At 47.7% G+C, this 21,088-nt stretch overlaps 1 pseudogene; it reads left to right on the top strand.

Annotated features, from left to right (window-relative positions):
- Window positions 1-20,381: 20,381 nt before the first annotated feature.
- On the top strand, window positions 20,382-20,781 carry LOC105467665 (cytochrome b5 pseudogene; annotated as a pseudogene).
- The last annotated feature ends 307 nt before the right edge of the window (window positions 20,782-21,088 follow it).

The raw sequence follows: 21,088 nt of genomic DNA, 5'->3' as shown, positions 1-21,088 counted from the left end.
ACCGGGTGAGGCTCGGTGCGGTGGCTCATGCCTGTAATTACAGCACTTTTGGAGGCCGAGGCGGGCGGGTCACCTGAGATCGGGAGTTCGAGGCCAGCCTGAACAACATGGAGAAACCCCATCTCTACTAAAAATACAAAATTAGGTGGGCATGGTGGTGCATGCCTGTAATCCCAGCTACTCGGGAGGCTGAGGCAGGAGAATCGCTTGAACCAGGGAGGTGGAGGTTGCAGTTAGCTGAGGTCGCGCCATTGCACTCCAGCCTGGGCAACAAGGGCAAAACTCCATCTCAAAAAAAAAAAAAAAGGAAGAAAGAAACGGGGTGAGAGCTGAGGGGGAAATGGGAAGGAAGATGGCAATCTGTCCCATTTTGCTGCATGACTGGGGACACTTTGGCATTGGATCTTGAAGGATGAGTAGTTCAGTGGGGGAGGGAGGCAACATGCCAGGCAAAGGGGAAAACAGTTTCAGAGGGTGAAAAGGCAAGAACACCGTAAATAAGGGCACGATAAAATGGAGCTAGGCAGGAAGATGAGGCCTGAGCAACGGACCAGGGGAACTTGGGAGAGACCCTGAAGACAGTGTGTGTATCGTCACCTCTGAACAGCAGATGGATGAAGTTCTTTTTTTTTTTCTTAATAGTATTTTATTTCACTTTATTTTTTGAGATGGAGTCTCGCTCTGTCACCCAGGCTGGAGTCCAGTGCACCTCCCGGGTTCAGGTGATTCTCCTGCCTCAAACTCCCAAGTAGCTGGGACTATAGGCACGTGTCACCACGCCTGGCTAATTTTTGTGTGTGCCTGGCTAATTTTTTTTGTGTGTGTATATATATATATATTTTTTTTTTTTTTTTTGAGATGGAGTCTTGCTCTGTTGCCCAGGCTGGAGTGCAGTGGAGCGATCTCGGCTCATTGCAAGCTCCACTTCCCGGGTTCACGCCATTGTCCCGCCTCAGCCTCCTGAGTTGCTGAGACTACAGGCGCCTGCCACCACGCCCGGCTAATTTTTGGTATTTTTAGTAGAGACGCAGTTTCACCGTGTTAGCCAGGATGGTCACGATCTCCTTATCTCATGATCCGCCCGCCTTGGCCTCCCAAAGTGCTGGGATTACAGGCATGAGCCACCACGCCCAACCTAATTTTTGTATTTTTAGTAGAGATGGGGTTTCACCATGTTGGCCAGTCTGGTCTCAAACTCCTGACCTAAAGTGATCTGCCTGCCTCTACCTCCCAAATTGCTGGGATTATAGGCGTAAGCCACCACGCCTGGCCAGGATAAAGTTCTTTTGGTATCTTCATCTGTAAAGTGGGGATAAATGCCCCACCTAGAGCCACTGAAAAGATTTAAAGGGCCAGCAGAGAACTTGCCTGGAGGACAAAGTATATACAAGGGCATGGCCATCCTCAGGCTCACAGGAAGCCCCTTATTTAAGGCCCACCCCAGGGCCCTGCGTCCTTCCCCTGATTACAGCCTCCCCCAAACCCTTCTTCCTTCTGGCCTTCTGAGTTGGAGCTAGGTAAGGCTTGTCCTCACTGGGACTTCCAAGGTGATCACAGATGTCCTCTGTCTCCAGCTCTCAGTTGAACTACTCACTTGCTGTGTGACCTTGCAGGCCACTTAGCCTATTGAGGCCTCAGATCCTCTATCCTACGTCAAAAGGTAAACCTTGCTCCCTGAAAGGAGTTGAAAATACAGCCAGGTGTGGTGGTGCACACCTGTAGTACCAACTACTTGGGAGGCTGAGATGGGACGATCGCTTGAGCCCAGGAGTTCAAGGCTGTAGTGCACAATTATCACACTTATGAATAGCCTCCACACTCCAGCCTGGGCAACATAGTGAGACCTCATGTCTAATAACTAAAAATTTATAAGGCCGGGAATGGTGGCACACCTGTAGTCCCAGCTACTCAGGAGGCTGCAGCAGGAGGATTGCTTGAGCCCAGGAGTTTCAGGCCCTCCTAGGCAATACTATGAGACCACATCTCAAATAAATAAATAAATAAATAAATAAACCTGCGACCCTCATTTGCCTTCTTTGGAGTTAAAAAAAAAAATACAAAAAAGAGGGGGCTATCGGGCCTTAAATGTGTGTTGTTATGGGGGCAGTGGTGGAATGGGGAAAGGGTAAGAGTAGTGATGTCTCCCATTGGAACGGGGAGAACAGTCTTTAGCTTCACAGAGACCTGGCTTGGGGGTCCTACTTCAGCTCTTCTCAGCTTGGGCAAGTGACTTAAGTGCTGTCTCCGAGCTCCAAGTGGGAAGAGTAGTGCTTAAAGAATTGTGGTGGCCAGGTGCCGTGGCTCACATGCCGTGGCTCACAGCACTTGGGGAGGCCAAGGCAGGCAGATCATCTGAGATCAGGAGTTCAAGACCAGCCGGGTCAACATGGTAAAACCCTGTCTCTACTAAAACTATAAAAATTAGCCGAGCATAGTGGCAGGCACCTGTACTCCCAGCTATTCGGGAGGCCGAGGCAGGAGAATTGCTTGAACCCAGGAGGCGGAGGTTGCAGTGAGCTGAGATCGCGCCACTGCACTCCAGCCTGGGGAACAAGAGCGAGACTTCATCTCAAAAAAAAGGAGATGGTGAGGATTGTGGTGAGGACTAGAACAGAGTATGAGACTTGGTTCTATAGCAGGCCGTCAGAAAAGGTGCCTGTTAATGTCTTGTCTAAGGATTTTTTCACTTGAGCCCCAGGTAAATCCTGCTACCCAGCCCCAGGGCTACAGGAACCCCTGCAGCTGCCAGAAATTATGTACATAGTGGTCAGAGCTTTCAACAAACTCTCAAAGGGTCTTGTGAACCACCCCAAAAGTTGAGTCACTGATTACTTCAACTTTCTCTTTTTCCAATAATGAAACGGGCCCAGAGAGAGAAGGGGATTTATTCAAAGTCACAGAGCAAGTAGGTGAGAGTTAGAACCAGGATCCTACAGCCAAAGATGTACGCACACACACAGAGAGAGCTCACTGTTCTTCTGGTGATCGGGAGAAGGAGGGAAGGGGTGGGTTCTAGGACTGGGACCCCTGCCTTGGGTGGAACAGGATCTTCCTGCTGCTCAGCTGGAACCAGGGTCCTCCCCACTCTTCTCTGAAATCCTGGGCCGATCATTCTACGTGTTTATCTTTGTTTTAAGGTCTTGGTCATCCCACAGGGAGCTCAAGGACTAGGACCACCATTCAGAGACGTCCCGCCTTGACTAAGGGAGTGGGCCTTTTTGCCTACCCCATCCCTGCCCGATCAAACAGTGTTTGGATATGGGCTGATTCCAGGAATGGACATGACGTTGGGCTAAGTATTTATCTGATTCACTACTTGTCAGTTTCTTTCATTTCCAAGAAACCCATCAACTCTTCCCCACTTGACTGTTCTGAGCCAGAACTATCTAAATTGGATCTGATCAGGCTACAGTTACCCTCTTCCTCTATGCCCCCAGCTTAAACCGCTTCCCACTGTACTTGGAATAAAGCCAAACTCCTTGACAAGGCCAAGGCCTCCTAGCTTCATCTCCCTCTCTATTCCCATTCCTCTCTGCCTGTCATGCTGTCCTCTTTTAGTCCCTGTGCTCCCTAGGGCCTTCAGACATGCAATTCCTTTTTCTGGAATGTTCTTCCCTCTCTTTGCTTGTTAGCCCATTCACCAGTTCTCGGTTCAGGGGTCCCTTCCCTGCTGTTTCAGTCATCTAGCTCTCTGTAACTCTAGGGGTGGTGATAATTACATTTGACTTTTCACACTGCTTGAGTGCTTGATTAATATTTGTCCCCACCACTAGACTGTAGCCCCTTGAGGGCAGGGGCTGGGTTATTTTCTGCTCAGCCCTGTATCCCATAGCATACAAGTAGGCTCACACCTATAATCCCAGCACTTTGAGAGGCTGAGGTGGGAGGATCACTTGAGCCCAGGAGCTCAAGACCAGCATTGGCAATATAGCAAGATCCATTTCTATTAAAATTTATTTGTTTATTTATTTATTTAAGATGTATCATTCTGTCACCCAGGCTGGAGTGCAGTGGCGCAAACTCGGCTCACTGCAGCCTCTGCCTCCTGGGTTCAAGCAATTCTGCTGCCTCAGCCTCCCAAGTTGCATGGGACTACAGGTGTGCACCACCACACCTAGGTAATTTTTGTATTTTTAGTAGAGATGGTGTTTTGCCATGTTGACTAGACTGGTCTGGAACTCCTGGCCTCAAGTGATCTGCCCACCTCTGCCTCCCAAAGTGCTGGGGGATTACAGGCATGAGCCACTGAGCCCAGCCAAAAAAAAATTTTTTTTTTTTTTTTTTTTTGAGATGGAGTCTTGGTCTTGTCACCCAGTCTGGAGTGCAATGGCATGATTTCGGTTCACTGCAACCTCCACCTCTCAGGTTCAAGTGATTCTCCTGCCTCAGCCTCCCAAGTAGCTGGGATTACAGGCACCTGCCACCACACCCAGCTAATTTTTTGTATTTTTAGTAGAGATGGGTTTTCACCATGTTGGCCAGGATGGTCTCAAACTCCTGACCTCAGGTGATCCGCCCACCTCGGCCTCCCAAAGTGCTGGAATTACAGGCATGAGCCCCCAAGCCCTGCCATTTTTTTTTTTTAAATTAGCCAGGTGTGCACATGCCTGTAGTCCCCGCAACTCAGTAGGCTGAGGTGAGAGGATTGCTTGAGCCCAGGAGGTTGAGGCTGCAGTGAGCCATGGTTGCAATACTGCACTCCAAGCCTGGGTGACACAGCAAAGCCCTGTCTTAAAAAAAAAAAAAAAAAAAAAAAAAAAAAAAAAAACAAACAAAAAAAAACTAGATGATGCTAAGAATCTGGGTTCTCTCTGGATTGTAAATGAAGCCAAGCTGCCTCTAAGAGCCCTCTGCATGCAAGAGTGCTCAGGAAATATCGACTGAATGCAGGCTAGGTAAGTTCCTCTAGGTGGTCCCAGACCTCTCAGGGGAGAGGGACAATGATTGACACGGAAGTTAAATTTGCTAGTGCAAGACACAGTGGCTGGGCGTGATGGCTCATGCCTGTAATCCCAGCACTTTGGGAGGCCAACACGGGCAGATCAATTGAGGTCAGGAGTTTGAGACCAGCCTGGCCAACATGGCGAAAACTGTCTCTACGAATAATATAAAAACTTGGCTGGGCGCGGTGGCTCACTTGTAATCCCAGCACATTGGAAGGCCGAGGAGGGCAGATCACCTGAGGTCAGGAGGCCTCGGCCTCCCAACATGCTGGGATTATAGGCGTGAGCCACTGCACCTGGCCGTGATTGTGTATTATCTGTGATTTATTAACTGTGTGACTGTGCCAAGCTAGTAAATCTGTCCAAACCTTAGTCTTATCATTTATTAAATAGCAGTGATCATCAGACCTAGTTCATAAGATTATTAAAAAGTTTAAATGAAAAACAAATTTTAATAAAATGTTTAAAAAGAAAAGGCTGGGTGCAGTGGTTCACACCTGTAATCCCAGCAATTTGAGAGTCTGAGGTGGGAGGATTGCTTGAGGCCAGGAGTTCAAGACCAGTCTAGGCAACAGAGGAAAACCCGGTCAAGAAAGAAAGAGAGAGAGAGAGAAAGGGAGAGGGAGTGGGGGAAGGGAACCTACCTCAGCCTCCTGAGTAACTGGGATTACAGGTGTGCACCACCACACCCGGCTAATTTTGTGTGTTTAGTAGAGACAGGGTTTCACCATGTGGGCCAGGCTGGTCTTGACTCCTGACCTCAAGAGATCCACCCACTTCAGCCTCTTAAAGTGCTGGGATTACAGGCGTGAGCCACCATGCCTGGCCGACAAGGTCTTATTTTGTTGCCCAGTTTGGTCTCAAACTTGTGGCTTCAAGTGATCCTCCTGTCTCAGACTCTCAAAGTGCTGGGATTACAGATATGAGCCACCATGCCTGGCCCTGCATCTTTTTTTATATACTTTATTTATTTATTTATTTGTTTGTTTATTTTGGAGATGGAGCCTTGCTCTGTCACCCTTGCTGGAGTGCAGTGGCACAATCTCAGCTCACTGCAATTTCCACCTCCCAGGCTCAAACGATTCTCCTGCCTCAGACTCTGGAGTAGCTGGGATTACAGGTGCATGCCACCATGTCCAGCTAATTTTCATATTTTAGTAGAGATGGGGTTTCACTAGATTGCCCAGGCTGGTCTCAAACTCCTGACCTCAGATGATCCATCTGCCTCAGCCTCCCAAAGTGCTGGGATTACAGGCATGAGCCACCGTGCCCAGACTATTTTATTTTATTTTATTTTATTTTATTTTATTTTATTTTATTTTATTTTAGAAACTGAGTTGCGCTCTGCTGCCCAGGCTGGAGTGCAGTGGCATGATCTTGGCTCACTGCAACCTCCACCTCCCAGATTCAAGTGATTCCCCTTCCTCAGCTCCCCCCAAGTAGCTGGGATTACAGGTGCCTGCCACCACGCCTGGCTAATTGTTGTATTTTTAGTAGAGACGGGGTTTCTCCATGTTGAACAGGCTGGTCTCGAATCCCTGACCTCAGGTGATCCGCCACCTCAGCATCCCAAAGTGCTAGGATTACAGGCATGAGCCACTGCGCCTGGCCACATTTTAATTTTTTTTTATTAATTTTACTTTAAGTAATACAGACAGGTCTCATTATGTTGCCCAGGCTGGTCTTGAACCTCTGGGATCAAGTGATCCTCCCGCCTCGGCCTCCGAAAGTGCTGAGATTATAGGCATGAACCACCACACTCAGCCTACATTTTTATTTTTATTTACTTATTATTATTATTATTAGAGATGGGGTCTACTATTTTGCCCAGGCTGTTCTAAAACTCCTGAGCTCAAGTGATCCTTTCACCTCAGTGTCCCGAGTATCTGGGACCACAAGTATACACCACCATGCCTGGCCAGGTGATGTAATGTGGCGTGTATGGTAACTGGTAACCGTGTAGTATAATGCAGTGTGTATGCGGTGTGTTTTTAACTTGCTATATTAGTTTGTTTTCACACTGCTGATAAAGACATAACCAAAACTGGGAACAAAAAGAGGTTTAATTGGACTTACAGTTCCACATGGCTGGGGAGGCCTCAGAATCATGGCGGAAGGGAAAAGGCACTTCTTACATGGTGGCAGCAAGAGAAAAATGAGGAAGAAGCAAAAGTGGAAACCCCTGATAAACCCATCAGATATTGTGAGACTTATTCACTATTACGAGAATATCACAGGAAAGAATTGCCCCCCATGATTCAATTATCTCCCCATGGGTCCCTCCCACAACATGCGGGAATTCTGGGAGATACAATTCAAGTTGAGATTTGGGTGGGGACACCACCAAACCATATCACTTGGGTTAAAAACCCAAGTGTAGGGGCTGGGCTCGGTGGCTCACGCCCAGCACTTTGGGAGGCCGAGGCAGGCGGATCATCTGAGGGTGGGAGTTTGAGACCAGCCTGACCAACATGGAGAAACCCCATCTCCACTAAAAATTAGCCAGGTGTGGTGGTGCATGTCTGTAATCTCAGCTACTCGGGAGGCGGAGGCAGGAGAATTGCTTGAACCCCGGAGGCAGAGATTGCGGTGAGCCAGGATCACACCATTGCATTCCAGCCTGGGCAACAAGAGCAAAGCTCTGTCTCAAAAACAAAAAACAAAACCAAAAAAACCCCAAGTGTAATGCAATGTATATGGTAAGCTACTGCTAAGTAAAGAAAGTAAGGCCACCATTCCCAGAAAAAATAACATTTTAAAATGGAACCCAGTTAGTGTTACATACTTGAAAACACTGGCTGAGCACAGTGGCTCATGCCTGTAATCCCAACACTTTGGGAGGCCAAGGTGGGTGAATCACCTGAGGTCAGGAGTTCAAGACCAGCCTGGCCAACATGGTGAAACCCTGTCTCTACTAAAAATACAAAAATTAGCTCTGCATGGTGTCGGGTGCCTGTAATCCCAGCTACTCAGGAGGCTGAGGCAAGAGAATTGCTTGAACCCGGGAGGTGGAGGTTGCAGTTAGCAGAGATTGCACCACTGCACTCCAGCCTGGGCAACAGAGCAAGACCCTGTCTCCAAAACAAACGAACAAACAAGAAAACATTAAAAACAATTTTTTGCAGTTATCTAGAACTCAATTTATGTTCAGTTATCCCTAATTACCTCTAAAAGTTTACTTAGTTTTGACTGGTTTGTTCCAGCCCAGGCTTTGCATTGCATCTGATTGTGATGTCCCTTGAGCTCCTCTGATCAGGTCCTCTCGTGACAGAGACTGGATTGATTATCCTGCAGAAGATTCAGTCTTCTGCTTGCTTCTTCATTGTGCCATTTAACTTGTTTCTCTATCCCTTACATTTGCTCTAAACTAGAAGTTAGATCTTTTTTTTTTTCTTTGAGGCAGAGTCTTGCTCTGTCACTCAGGCTGGAGTGCAGTGGCATGATCTTGGCTCACTGCAACCTCTGCCTCCTGGGTTCAAGCGGTTCTCATGCCTCAGCCTCCCAAGTAGCTGGGACTACAGGAATGTGCCACCACGCCTGGCTAATTTTTGTATTTTTAGTAGAGACAAGGTTTCACTGCAAGCTCTGCCTCCTGGGTTCACGCCATTGTCCCACCTCAGCCTCCCGAGTTGCTGGGACTACAGGCGCCCGCCACCACGCCCGGCTAATTTTTGGTATTTTTAGTAGAGACTCAGTTTCACCGTGTTAGCCAGGATGGTCACGATCTCCTTATCTCATGATCCACCCGCCTCAGCCTCCCAGAGTGCTGGGATTACAGGCATGAGCCACCACACTCGGCCACCAGGCACTTTTAAAGGACCAGATCTCTCATGAAATCGGAGTGAGAACTCACTTATCTGGTCCTTTAAAAGTGGATAGCCCCAGCCATTCATGAGGGATCCATCCCCATGATCCAAACACCTCCCACCAGCCCTCACCTCCAACAGTGGGGATTATATTTCAACATGAGATTTGGGCAGGGACAAATATCCAATCTACATCACTGCTATTCTGACTTTTATCACACAGATGAGTTTTGCCTGTTTCCGTAATTCATACAGACAGAATCTTACAATATGAACTCTTTCAGTCAGCCTTATCTATGAGATACATCCATATTGTTGTGTGTATCACATTTGGTCCCCATTGTTGACTGATTTATTTTAATGAATCTGCCATGGTTTTATTGTTCGTTCCCTTGCCGTTAGACCTCCTAATGGTTTTAACGCCAATTGATACTCTTACCTAAGTCCATTATTTCCTTGGAGGTGACAAAACTGATCAGACACTGAAGTCAGCTGTCATTCCTGAAAAAGTGGAATAGGAGAGATTTAAACTGACTTTGCAGGTCTGGTGGAAGGGAAGTGATTCTATTCAAGAGGAGCTCATTTAGTGTATACACAGCTACCCTGAATCTGGTTTCCAAAGAACTCTTAAATACCTGGCTTCATGGCTTTCTATAGCCACCCTGCAGAGAGGGGCATGCTTTCCCCACCTCCTGGAATGAGGGTCTTGATGGGTGAAGTGTCCCCTGGAAGTCACAGAGCAATGGCAGGGCGGGACTTTCCCCCTCATATTGGGCTTTTCCCACCATTCTTCTTACTGTGAGGTCAAGGAAAGGAGTCTTGTCGAGACCTCCAGAGGAAAGAAGGAAGGAAATACTCAGAGAGCAAGGTGGTACCGTGGAGTTTTGAAATCCTGCTGGCTGTAGCAACATGCCCTTTGTACAGGCTGATAAATGGAGGCAGACAGAGAAAGCCAGCAGCAGCCGGCCCTGCCTGCTGCCCGGGCAAGGCCAAGCCCCAAGATCACAGCCTCCCTGGGCAATGCTGGCTCTCTGTTCACACCATTGTTTCATGCCCAAAGTCAAAGTGGTGAAAAAGCAGTGGCCAGGCCCGTGCGTGGGGTTTGTCTCCATGACACCCCCCTTCTATGACAGCTGTTCTCCTACCAAGGCCTGGGAAATGTTCTTCTCAAAGCCATTAGCTCCTTCCATGCCAAACATTTAGTGACATTCCTTTAGTCCTCTGTGGCACTTAGAAAACATAGCTATTGAGTAACTATATTAAGAAATGCCATCTACAGCCCACCCTTGGCCAGCCCCAAAAGCTCCAGTGACGTCCACCCTCCAGGGTCATGGGGAAGGAGGCCCCTGCTGGCCTCTTGGGTCCTAAATTGCTTTTCCTGGCACAGTCTCACTCTCTGGGCTCTGCTAGACAGACTACTGCAATGGGACCTCATTTTACAAGAACCCTAGATTAAAAATAAAAAAAAAAAACACCAAAAGTTCACAGCACACGTGTCTCAGCGGTCAATGCTTCACCAGCCCCTCCTGGATCTGAAACAGGATTCCATTTACAGTCCTGCATCTCAAACACTGCTTTCAAACTCCTGTCAATCACAGAAAGGGAAGCGTCACACCCACAACCAAGAATTGCACTTCTCCAACTTCAGTGAGCATGTGAATCTCCTGGGATTTTTTTAAAATTTTTATTTATTTATTTATTTATTGAGATAGGGTCTTGCTCTGTCACCCAGGCTGAAGTGCAGTGGCATGATCATAGCTCACTGCAGCCCCAACCTCCCGGCTTCAGGTGATCCTCCTGCCTCAGTCTCCCAAGCAGCTGGGACCACACCTGGCTTTTTAAAGTATTTTTTTGTACAGAAGGGGTCCACTATGTTGCCCAGGCTTGCCTTGAACTTGTGGGCTCAAGCAGTCCTCCTGCCTCTGCCTCCCAAAGTGCTGAGATTACAGGTGTGAGCCACCGTGCCCGGCCAGGGAATCTTGTTAACATGAATATTCTGATTCAGTGGGTCTGGGGTGGGGCCTGACATTCCGCATGTCTAGCAGGTGATGCTGATGCTTGGGTTCACTGGTCACTCTGAGCAGCAAGATACTAAAAATGAGAACAAAACACAAGTTCCAGGGTTCCCTGGCTGCATATTAGAATCACCAGGCAGCTTTAAAAACAGATACCCCTGTCTGGATCCCACCTCAGAACAATTGAATCAGAATTATTGGGGGAGGGCCAGGCACAGGGGCTCACGCTTGTAATCCCAGCACTTTGGGAGGCTGAGGTGGGCAAATCACCTGAGGTCAGGAGTTCAAGACCAGCCTGACCAATATGGTGAAACCCTGTCTCTACTAAAAATACCAAAATTAGCCGGGCATGGTAGTGTGTGCCTGTAGTTCCAGCTATGCAGGAGGCTGAAACAGAATTGCTTGAGCCCTAGAGGCAGAGGTTGCAGTGAGCTGAGATTGCACCACTGCATTCCAGCCTGGATGACAGAGCGAGACTTGGTCTCAAAAAAAAAAAAAGAATTATTGGGGGAGAAGGGGCTTGGAGGGGAAGTTGGACCCCCAAAATAAACAAGAGCTGCACCTCACATGTGCCAGTGATAATGATGTGCAGTGAAATGAATCAAACCCTCTGCATCTAAGATCAGCATCAGGAAATGCAAGAGACAGGTCTGCCCCGAGGCGTTTAGGTGCCCATGGAGATTGAGAACTATTACACTACATCAAAATATGGGGAGAAATAAAGCATAAAATTGTCATCATCATTTATAATCAGGTACTCAATATTCTCTCTCTCTCTATATATATACACACACACACACACACACACACACACACACACACACACACACACACACATATATATATATATATATTTTTTTTTTTGAGACAGAGTCTTGCCCTGTAGCCCGGATTCAAGCGATTCTCCTGCCTCAGCTACCCAAGCAGCTGGGATTACAGGCACCTGCCAACACACCTGACTAATTTTTGTATTTTAAGTGGAGATGGGGTTTCACCATGTTGGCCAGGCTGGTCTTGAACTCCTGACCTCAAATGATCCGCCTGCCTCAGCCTCCCAAAGTACTGGGATTACAGGTGTGAGCCTTGGCACCCAGCCTTCTATATACATATGTATATAATATGTGTGTGTGTGTGTGTGTGTATATATATATATATATATATATATATTTTTTTTTTTTTTTTTTCTGAGACAGAGTCTTTCTCTGTTGCCCAGGCTGGAGTGCAGTGGTGCAATCACTGCAGCCTCAACATACCAGACTTACATGAGCCTCCCACCTCAGCTTCTGGAGTAGCTGAGACCACAGATGTGCACCACCATGCCCGCCTAATTTTTTTTTTTTTTTTTTTTTTTTTTTTGAGATAGAGTCTTGCTCTGTCGCCCATGCTGGAGAGTAATGATGCAATCTCAGCTCACTGCAACCTCCACCTCCCGGGTTCAAGCAATTATCCTGCCTCAGCCTCCAGAGTAGCTGGGATTACAGGCACTTGCCACCACACCCAGCTAATTTTTTTGTTTGTATTTTTAGTAGAGACGTGGTTCCACCATATTGATCAGGCTAGTCTTGAACTCCTGCTGAGGCAGGAGAATCGCTTGAACCTGGGGGACGGAGGTTGTAGTGAGCTGAGATGGCGCCACTGCACTCCAGCCTGGGCCACAGAGTGAGACGCTGTCTCAAAAATAAAATAAAATACAAAAATTAGCTGGGCGTGGTGGCATGCACCTGTAATCCCAGTTACTCAGGAGGCTAAGGTAGGACAATCGCTTGAAGCTGGGAGGCAGAGGTTATAGTGAGCCAAGATCATGCCACTGCACTCCAGCCCGGGCGACAGAGCAAGACAGTGTCCCGAAAGAAGATAATAGTTCATGACAAGTGAAAATTATGGGAAATCCAGATTTCAGCATCCATGAATCAAGTTGTGTGGGAACACAGCCACACCTATTCCTTTAAATCTTGCCTGTAGCTCCTTTCCTGCAGCAAAGACAGAGCTGAATAGTTGTGACAGAGACCGGGCGGCCTGTAAAGCCTAAAATACTTACATCTGGCCCTTGCCAGAAAAGGTTTGCTGAACCCTGCTCGAAATGGTTTCACTGTTTATAAATTCTCCACTTTTCTTTTTTTTACACTCAAATGAGTACTCTTCTTACCCCAACGCTCTGCTAAATTTGAACATGTATGTAGTTGCTTTTATAGGGCCAGCTAACATAAACCAATCGGTTGCTTCGCCAAGACTTTTTTTTTTTTAAGGATAGTTTTGTTTTGTTTGATACAAAGTCTCACTCTGTTTTCCAGACTGCAGTGCAGTGGCACAATCTCAGCTCACTGCAACCTCCGCCTCCTGGGTTCAAGTAATTCTCCTGGCCCAGCCTCCCGAGTAGCTGGGATTATAATTACAGGATGCACCACCACGCCTGGTTAAGCTTGTCCGAGATTTCTTGTACTGGTAGATGGATTCAAATCTATGGATGCAAACCTATGGAGCATTCGGGTGTGGGAAGCCATAAAGACATTTACAACAGAAGGAGGTCTCAGAGGCTTAGTTTTCTCACACACGTGACAACTGCTAGTTTTCCTTCCTGGAGTTTGGGTCATGCCTGAAAAAGGCAAACTAAGAAAATCAAAATGACAAACTGAAGACAGTGAGGTAACACCACCCCCAAGTTATTCCATGCGTCTGTAGCATAGATTAAGCATTTATTTAGCAAACATCTGTTGAGGCCAATTACACATTCTGCAGTCAGAGAGGAAAGAGGCAGTTAGGTGTGTGGGTTCACACCTGAAGTCTCAGCTACTTGAGAGGCTGAGGCAGGAGGATCGCTTGAGCCCAGGAGTTCTAGGCTACAGAGAGCTGTGATTATGCCACCACATTCTAGCATGGAAGACAGAGCAAGAGTGTCTGTTTAAAAAAAAAAAGATGTGTTAATTTTTTTTGAGACAGAGTCTCACTCTGACCCCCAGGCTGGAGTGCAATGGCACAATGACTGCTCGCTGCAACCTCCACCTCCCAGGTTCTAGCATTCTCCTGCCTCAGCTTCCCAAGTACCTGGGATTACAGGCGCCCACCACCACATCTGGCTAATTTTTGTATTTTTAGTAGAGTCAGGGTTTCACATGTTGGTCAGGCTGGTCTCAAACTCCTGACCTCAGGTGATCCACCTGCCTCAGGTTCTCAAAGTGCTGAGATAACAGGCATGAGACACCGCACTTGGCTTTTTTTTTTTTTTTTTTTTTTTGAGATGCACTCTCACTCTCTCGCCCAGGCTGGAGTGCAGTGGTGTGATCTCGGCTCACCACAGCTTCCGCCTCCTGGGTTCAAGCAATTCTCCTGCCCCAACCTCCCAAGTAGCTGGGATTACACGGGTGCACCACCACCATCTGGCTAATTTTTGTTATTTTTAGTAGAGACGGGGTTTTATCATGTTGGCCAGGCTGGTCTTGAACTCCTGATCTCAAATGATCCGCCCACCTCGGCCTCCCAAAGTGCCGGGATTACAGGTGAAAGCCACTGCACCTGGCCATGTTTTAATTTTTAAATATAATTAAAGAGAAGAGGCACTGGGTTTGGCCCCAAGAAGCTCATGGACTAGTGGAAAAATCAGGTAAGTGTGTCTACAGCCATACGGGACCATGAGGAGAGGGTATCCTGGAAGACATCCTGGGGGAGGTGAGTTTAGAACAGCGAATGAGCTTAGCAGGTGTTATGTAAACATGCTGGCCAGGCATGATGGCTCATGCCTGTAATCCCAGCACTTTGGGAGGGCAAGGCAGGAGGATCACTTGAGCCTAGGTATTCAAGACCAGCCTGGTCAATCAACATAGTGAGACCCGTCTCTAAACAAAATTTTAGAATTAAAAAATAGACCAGGCATGGTGGTTCACTCCTGTAATCCCAGCACTTTGGGAGGCTGAAGCTGGTGGATCACTTGACTCTGGGAGTTGGAGACCAGCCTGGGCAACATAGTGAAACCCATATCTATGAAAAATACAAAAATTAGCCAGGTGTGGTAGCCTGTGGTCAGGCTACTCAGGAGGCTGAGGTGGGAGGATGGCTTGAGCCCGGGAGGCAAAGGTTGCAGTGAGCCAAGATTGTGCCACTGTGCTCTAGCCCAGGTGACAGAGTGCAACCCTGTCTCAAAAAAAAAAAGAAAGAAAGAAAGAAAGAGAGAAAAGTGCTGTAGCCATAAGATCCTTGAAGACAGGATTTGTGTGTTTCTCAGTCCCATATCCCGACTGCTATTGGTTGCAGGCATTGGCAGCTAAGAGGCACTTGTTAAATATTATTTTTAATTCATTGGAAAGTGAGGAGGGAAGGTGAGAAAATAGCAGGGTAGGCCTTTGTGTGACAACCTGGGGTATATCTGGATTCCACCTGACTGTCTGGAAAGAAAGGAATGATTTTTCTTTTTTCTTTCTTTCTTTTTTTTTTTTTTTTTTTTTTTGAGATGGACTCTCGCTCTGTCACTCAGGCTGGAGTGCAGTGGTGAGATCTCGGCTCACTTCAAGCTCCGCCTCCCGGGTTCACGTCATTCTCCTGCCTCAGCCTCCTGAGCAGCTGGGACTACAGGCGCCCGCCACCATGCCTGGCTAATTTTTTGTATTTTTAGTAGAGACGGGGTTTCACCATGTTAGTCCAATGGTCTCAATCTCCTGACCTTGTGATCTGCCCACCTCAGCCTCCCAAAGTGCTGGGATTACAGGTGTGAGCCACCATGCCTGGCAGAAAGGAATGATTCTTAAAGACTTTTCAGTTTTTTTTCAATGATGACATTAATATACACTCATTAAAGGACTTTTGGGAAAAAAAGAGACTGTGAAAGAAAAAATTACCCAGCATAATCACAGTTAGCATTTACTTCTTTCCTGTGTCTTTTCTGTAAATAGGCAACATGTTTTTAATGTTATATCTATACTTTTCCCTCTCCTCATCATACCTTAAGTATCCTCTGTTATACCAGCCTTCATAATCATTAGTTTTAATGACTGTCTCATATTCTGCCTAGTGGTTATTTAAGCCATCAACTCACTTTACTAGTTCTCTGATATTAAGCACTTGAGTTATGAATGACTTTATCCCTAAAGCTTGCTTGTGAGTATGTACTTGGAAACTGTTAATCATAGGTGAGTAACGGGTCAAACTCCTTCAGTAACGAGAAGTCAAGGGTATCTCCTAAAGGCTGAAACTGACTTTAATTTCTTCTGTAGCTTTTAAAACAGTGATACCCATTCAGCAGCAGCTATTTCAGCTTTGATTGTCTTTAGTGCAAAAGGGACTGCATTTTCATATGTAACGAAAGCCCAGAATTATAAGCATGAAGTCCCCCTATGACAGGTACTCCCTTTAAAGACTCCCGTCAGCCTGGCCTGGGTTGTTTACCATATTTATCTATGTATTTATTTTTGAGACAGGGTCTCACTCAGTAGCCCCAGCTGGAGTGCAGTGGCGTGATCTCAGCTCACTTCAACCTCCGCCTTCCAGGTTCAACCAATTCTTCTGCCTCAGCCTTCCAAGTGACTGGGATTACAGGTGTGCGCCACCACGCCCAGGCAATTTGGTATTTTCAGTAGAGATGGGGTTTCTCCATGTTGGCCAGGCTGGTCTCAAACTCCTGACCTCAAGTGATCCTCCCACCTCAGCCTCCCAAAGTGATGGGATTACAGATTAGGCCACCACGTCTGGCCTGTTTATCATATTTATATGCAACCCAGAAGGTTGCAAATAAAAATACAAGAGGCCTGGTTAAATTTGAATCTTTGATAAACAATGAATTATTATTATTTTTGTTTGTTTGTTTGTTTTTTGTTTTTTGTTTTTTTTGAGACGGAGTCTCGCTCTGTCGCCCAGGCTGGAGTGCAGTGGCCGGATCTCAGCTCACTGCAAGCTCCGCCTCCTGGGTTCATGCCATTCTCCGGCCTCAGCCTCCCGAGTAGCTGGGACTACAGGCGCCCCACCACCTCGCCCGGCTAGTTTTTTGCATTTTTTTTTAGTAGAGACGGGGTTTCACCGTGTTAGCCAGGATGGTCTCGATCTCCTGACCTCGTGATCCACCCGTCTCGGCCTCCCAAAGTGCTGGGATTACAGGCTTGAGCCACCGCGCCCGGCCATTATTATTATTTTTTAAAGATGGGGTCTCCCTCTGTCACCCAGACTGGAGTGCAGTGATGCCATCATAGCTCACTTCAGCCTCATCCGACTAATTTTTGTATTTTTTGTAGAGACAGGGTCTTATTTTGCTGCTCAGACTCGTCTGGAACTCCTGACCTCAAGAGATCCCTCTGCCTCAGTCTCCCACAGTGCTGGGATTAGAGGTATGATCCACCATGCCCAGCCAACAATGAATAATTTTTACAGTATGTCCCAAATGGGCTGTGGGATATACTTTTTAAAATTATTATTTTTATTTATTTATTTTTTTAGCAATGTCACTCAGGCTGGAGTGCAGTAGTGTGGTCATCACTGCCGCCCCAGCCATCCAGGCTCAAATGATTCTCCCACCTCAGCCTCCTGAGTGGCTGAGACCGCAGGCAGGCGCCACCATGCTCGGCTCACTTTTTGAATTTTTTGTAGAGACGAGGTCTCGCCATGTTGCCCAGGCTGGTCTCAAACTCTGGGGCTCCAACGTTCCTCCCACCTCAGCCTCCCAAAGTACTGGGATTACAGGTGTGCACCACCATGCCTAGCCTATTTTTAAAAAATATTCACTTTTTATGGGAGATTACAGTTTAACTGGGCCTTCTGGATTTTATCTGGCAACCCCTCCCCTGAAGAGCACTGTCCAACTTTGAAGGCACCTCAGTGTGATGAGACTTTTATCTGCACCTGTAGTCTGTTTCTTCTTCTCTTCTCCTGGGAGCGGGACTATCCATGTTGATTGGGTGCCAAGGGTACCAACCCGATGCCATATTAGGAAAGCCGGGCATGGCCTCCAGAAGCTGGTTTGTTTGTTTTGTTGGGTAAAGATTTTGCCTGCTTACATTAGCGGGTAAAGGTTTGTTTTCTTTTGAGAGAGCCAGAAATATCCAGGCAGGCCTGGTCCCAGCAGGGTTGGTGGAATAGATCTCAGCAGCTTCCTCCATGTTGTGCCTAGGAAAGCCCCTGAAGGATTTTTAAGGTCTAGTGGGAAGAGGAGGGGAAGGCATCTCGGTCTTTTGTGTGTGTGTATGTATGTTGAGGGGGCATAGGTTATATGCAAATAGCATCTTCATGTTGGAAAACCTGGCTTGAAGCTTCTGGACAACTTTCCTGACGTGCCTCTGCTCACCCAGCATTCTCCTCCACCATGGCCCCTCATTCTGTATCCATACCCCTGGCTTACAGAAAGTTCTTCCTCCCTTTGTGCCTAGCTTTCGATTCCCTCAGGGTGGCATCAGATCTTTTCATCTTCTAACCTAAGACGGAGGCCACCCTGAGGAGTGTGAACACTGACCTTCATCCCTGTCTCTGGCTGTTGTTTAGGAGTGCCGGGTCATGTCAGGACACCTGGAAAACCGGCGAACTCTCCTCCCTCAGAAGGTCCTTCTCACCCACTCACCCACTGGTCCTCTCTCTCCAGGCCGGAACAGCCCCCTGTCCCTCCAGTGGAAGCCCCTCCCCCAATGCGGATGTTGTCCTCAGGGCCTTCTCCAGGCCATCCTGGGTACTCCTGGCCCCCTGGCCGGCTCAGAGCAGAGCTGAATTCCGCCCTGAGGAGGTAGACGGCAGTCCATGCGGCCTTGGGTCCAGTTTGTCTTTTTGGCTGTTTCTTCCTTTTTTTCCTTTCTTTTCTTTTCTTTTTTTTTTTTTTTTTTTTTGAGATGGAGTCTTGCTCTGTCACCCAGGCTAGAGTGTAGTGGCATGATCTCAGCTCACTACAACCTCCGCCTCCTGGGTTCAAGAGATCCTCCCACCTCAGCCTCCCGAGTAGCTGGGATTACAGGCATGCACCACCGTGCACCGTTAATTTTTTTATTTTTAGTAGAGATGGGGTTTCACCATGTTGGCCAGGCTGGTTCAAACTCCTGACCTCAGGTGATCCGCCCGCCTTGGCCTCCCAAAGTGCTGGAATTACAGGCGTGAGCCACCACACCTGGCCTTGGCTGGTTCTTCCTTCCTCACTTGGTCGATGAGGAAACTAGGAAGCCGAGGTTAAGGGGCCGCCCAAAGTCACACAGTCAGCCAGTGGCAGACTTAATACCTTGAACCCAGGTCTTCTGGCTCCTAGACTAGACCTCTCTCGACTGTAACACACTGATCTGCCTGAAGTGTGTCCAGAGGGGTATATAGCCTGGTGGCTCTGTGCGTGGACAGCAAGGGCCTGGTATTCAAAACCCAGGCCTTGAGCTCAGTGGGTGTGACATTGAGAAAACTGCCCAGCCTCTCTACTGAGCCTCAGTTTCCTTGTTGTCAAGTGAGGTTAATGACAGTGCCTAACCAAAGGGAGCTCCTGGAGGATCGAGTGAGAGGACACTTATGCAGCACTGGCGCAGCGCCTGGCTGGCAGGAACCATTGTCAGTGTAAAATCGAATTAAAATACAATGTGAGCCCAGGCACGGTGCCTCACACCTGTACTCTCAGCACTTTGGGAGGTTGAGGCGGGGCAGATCACTTGAGGTCAGGAGTTCGAGACTAGCCTCACCAACATGGTGAACACCCTGTCTCTACTAAAAATACAAAAGTTAGCCAGGCATGGTGGTGCACACCTGTAATCCCAGCTACTTGAGAGGCTGAGGAAGGAGAATTGCTTGAACCTGGGAGGTGGAGGTTGCAGTGAACCGAGATCATGGTGGGACAACAGAGTGAGACTCCATCTTAAAAAACAAAAAAACAAAAAAACACGATGTGAGCAAAGAAAGGGATTCAAAAATCTCTATGTTGTCCAAAATCGGGAGTTGGATTTAAAAGCGACTGAAGGTAGGTCACTTTGAGTAATTTCAGCTACTCAGGAGGCTGAGGCAGGAGAATCACTGGAACCCAGGAGGCGGAGGTTGCAGTGAGCCGAGATCACACCATTGCACTCCAGCCTGGGCGACAGAGCAAGACTCTGTGGAAGGAAGGAGGGAAAGAAGGAAGGAAGGAAAGAAGGAAGGAAGGGAGGGAGGGAGGGAGGGAGGGAGGGAGGAAGGGAGGGAGGGAGGGAGGGAGATAGGAAGGAAGGAAGGAAGGAAGGAAGGAAGGAAGGAAGGAAGGAAGGAAGGAAGGAAGGATCCGAACACTCTTTAACATAGAGTTCTAGGGATGGAAACTAGGGAGGGCTTGGATACCACTCATTTATCCACTCCCCCTTGGCGAGCTGTCATTGCCAGGTGCTGTTGTAGGCATTGGGGGTATCACGAGTGGAAGAAACAAAACCTTGGTCAGGCGCAGTGGCTCACGCCTGTAATCCCAGGACTTCGGGAGTCCGAGGCAGGAGGGTCACTGGAGCCCGGGAGTTCAAGACCAACCTGGGAACATAGTAAGAACCTGTTTCTAAAATATATGTGTATGTATATGCACTTTTACGGCTCCCCGCCCCTGAGCCAGCCGCCCAGCCTCCCTTGCGGTGCCCGGCATGGGGAATGTCCCGGGTGGAGCTGGCGGAGTTGCAAGCTCTGCTCCACCCGACGCTACCATGTGTACTGGGCCTGGCTCGCGGCCAACCGAGATGGCCGAGCACTTGGAGGAGGCCGTGAAGTACTACACCCTAGAGATTCAGAAGCACAACGACAGCAAGAGCACCTGGCAGATTCTGCACCACAAGTGTACGATTTGACCAAATTTCTGGAAGAGCGTCCTGGTGGGGAAGAAGTCTTAAGGGAACAAGCTGGAGGTGACGCTACTGAGAACTTTGAGGATGTCGGGCATCTTTGAGATGCCAGGGAATTGTCCAAAACATATATCATTGAGGAGCCCCATCCAGATGACAGACCAAAGTTAAACAAGCTTCGGAAACTCTCATCACTGCTGTTGATTCTAGTTCCAGTTGGTGGACCAACTGCGTGAGCCTTGCCATGTCAGCAGTGGCCGTTGGCTTGATGTATCGCCTGTACATGGCGGAAGGATGAACCTCCTCAGAAGCCAGTGCAGGAAAATCCTGCTTTAGACACAGGAGAAAAGAAGCCAACGCTAATTGCTTCAACTGACAGAAACCTTCTCTTGAAAAAAATAATTTTAATTTTCTCTTTTTCTTTCTTCCAACATTAGAAACAAAACAAAAGGAACTGTCCTTTCCGCTCTCGGATTTTTCGAGTGTGCCTTTTATTCATCTACTTTATTTTGATGTTTCTTTACTATGTAATTTACTTATTGTAAGCATGATCTTTTAAAAATATATCTGGTTTTGAAATACAAAAATACAGGCTGGGCGCCGTG

Source organism: Macaca nemestrina, chromosome 7 (assembly GCF_043159975.1).
Source record: "Macaca nemestrina isolate mMacNem1 chromosome 7, mMacNem.hap1, whole genome shotgun sequence".
NCBI classification, from domain to species: Eukaryota; Metazoa; Chordata; class Mammalia; order Primates; family Cercopithecidae; genus Macaca; species Macaca nemestrina.
This window is presented reverse-complemented; position numbering and strand designations above follow the sequence as displayed.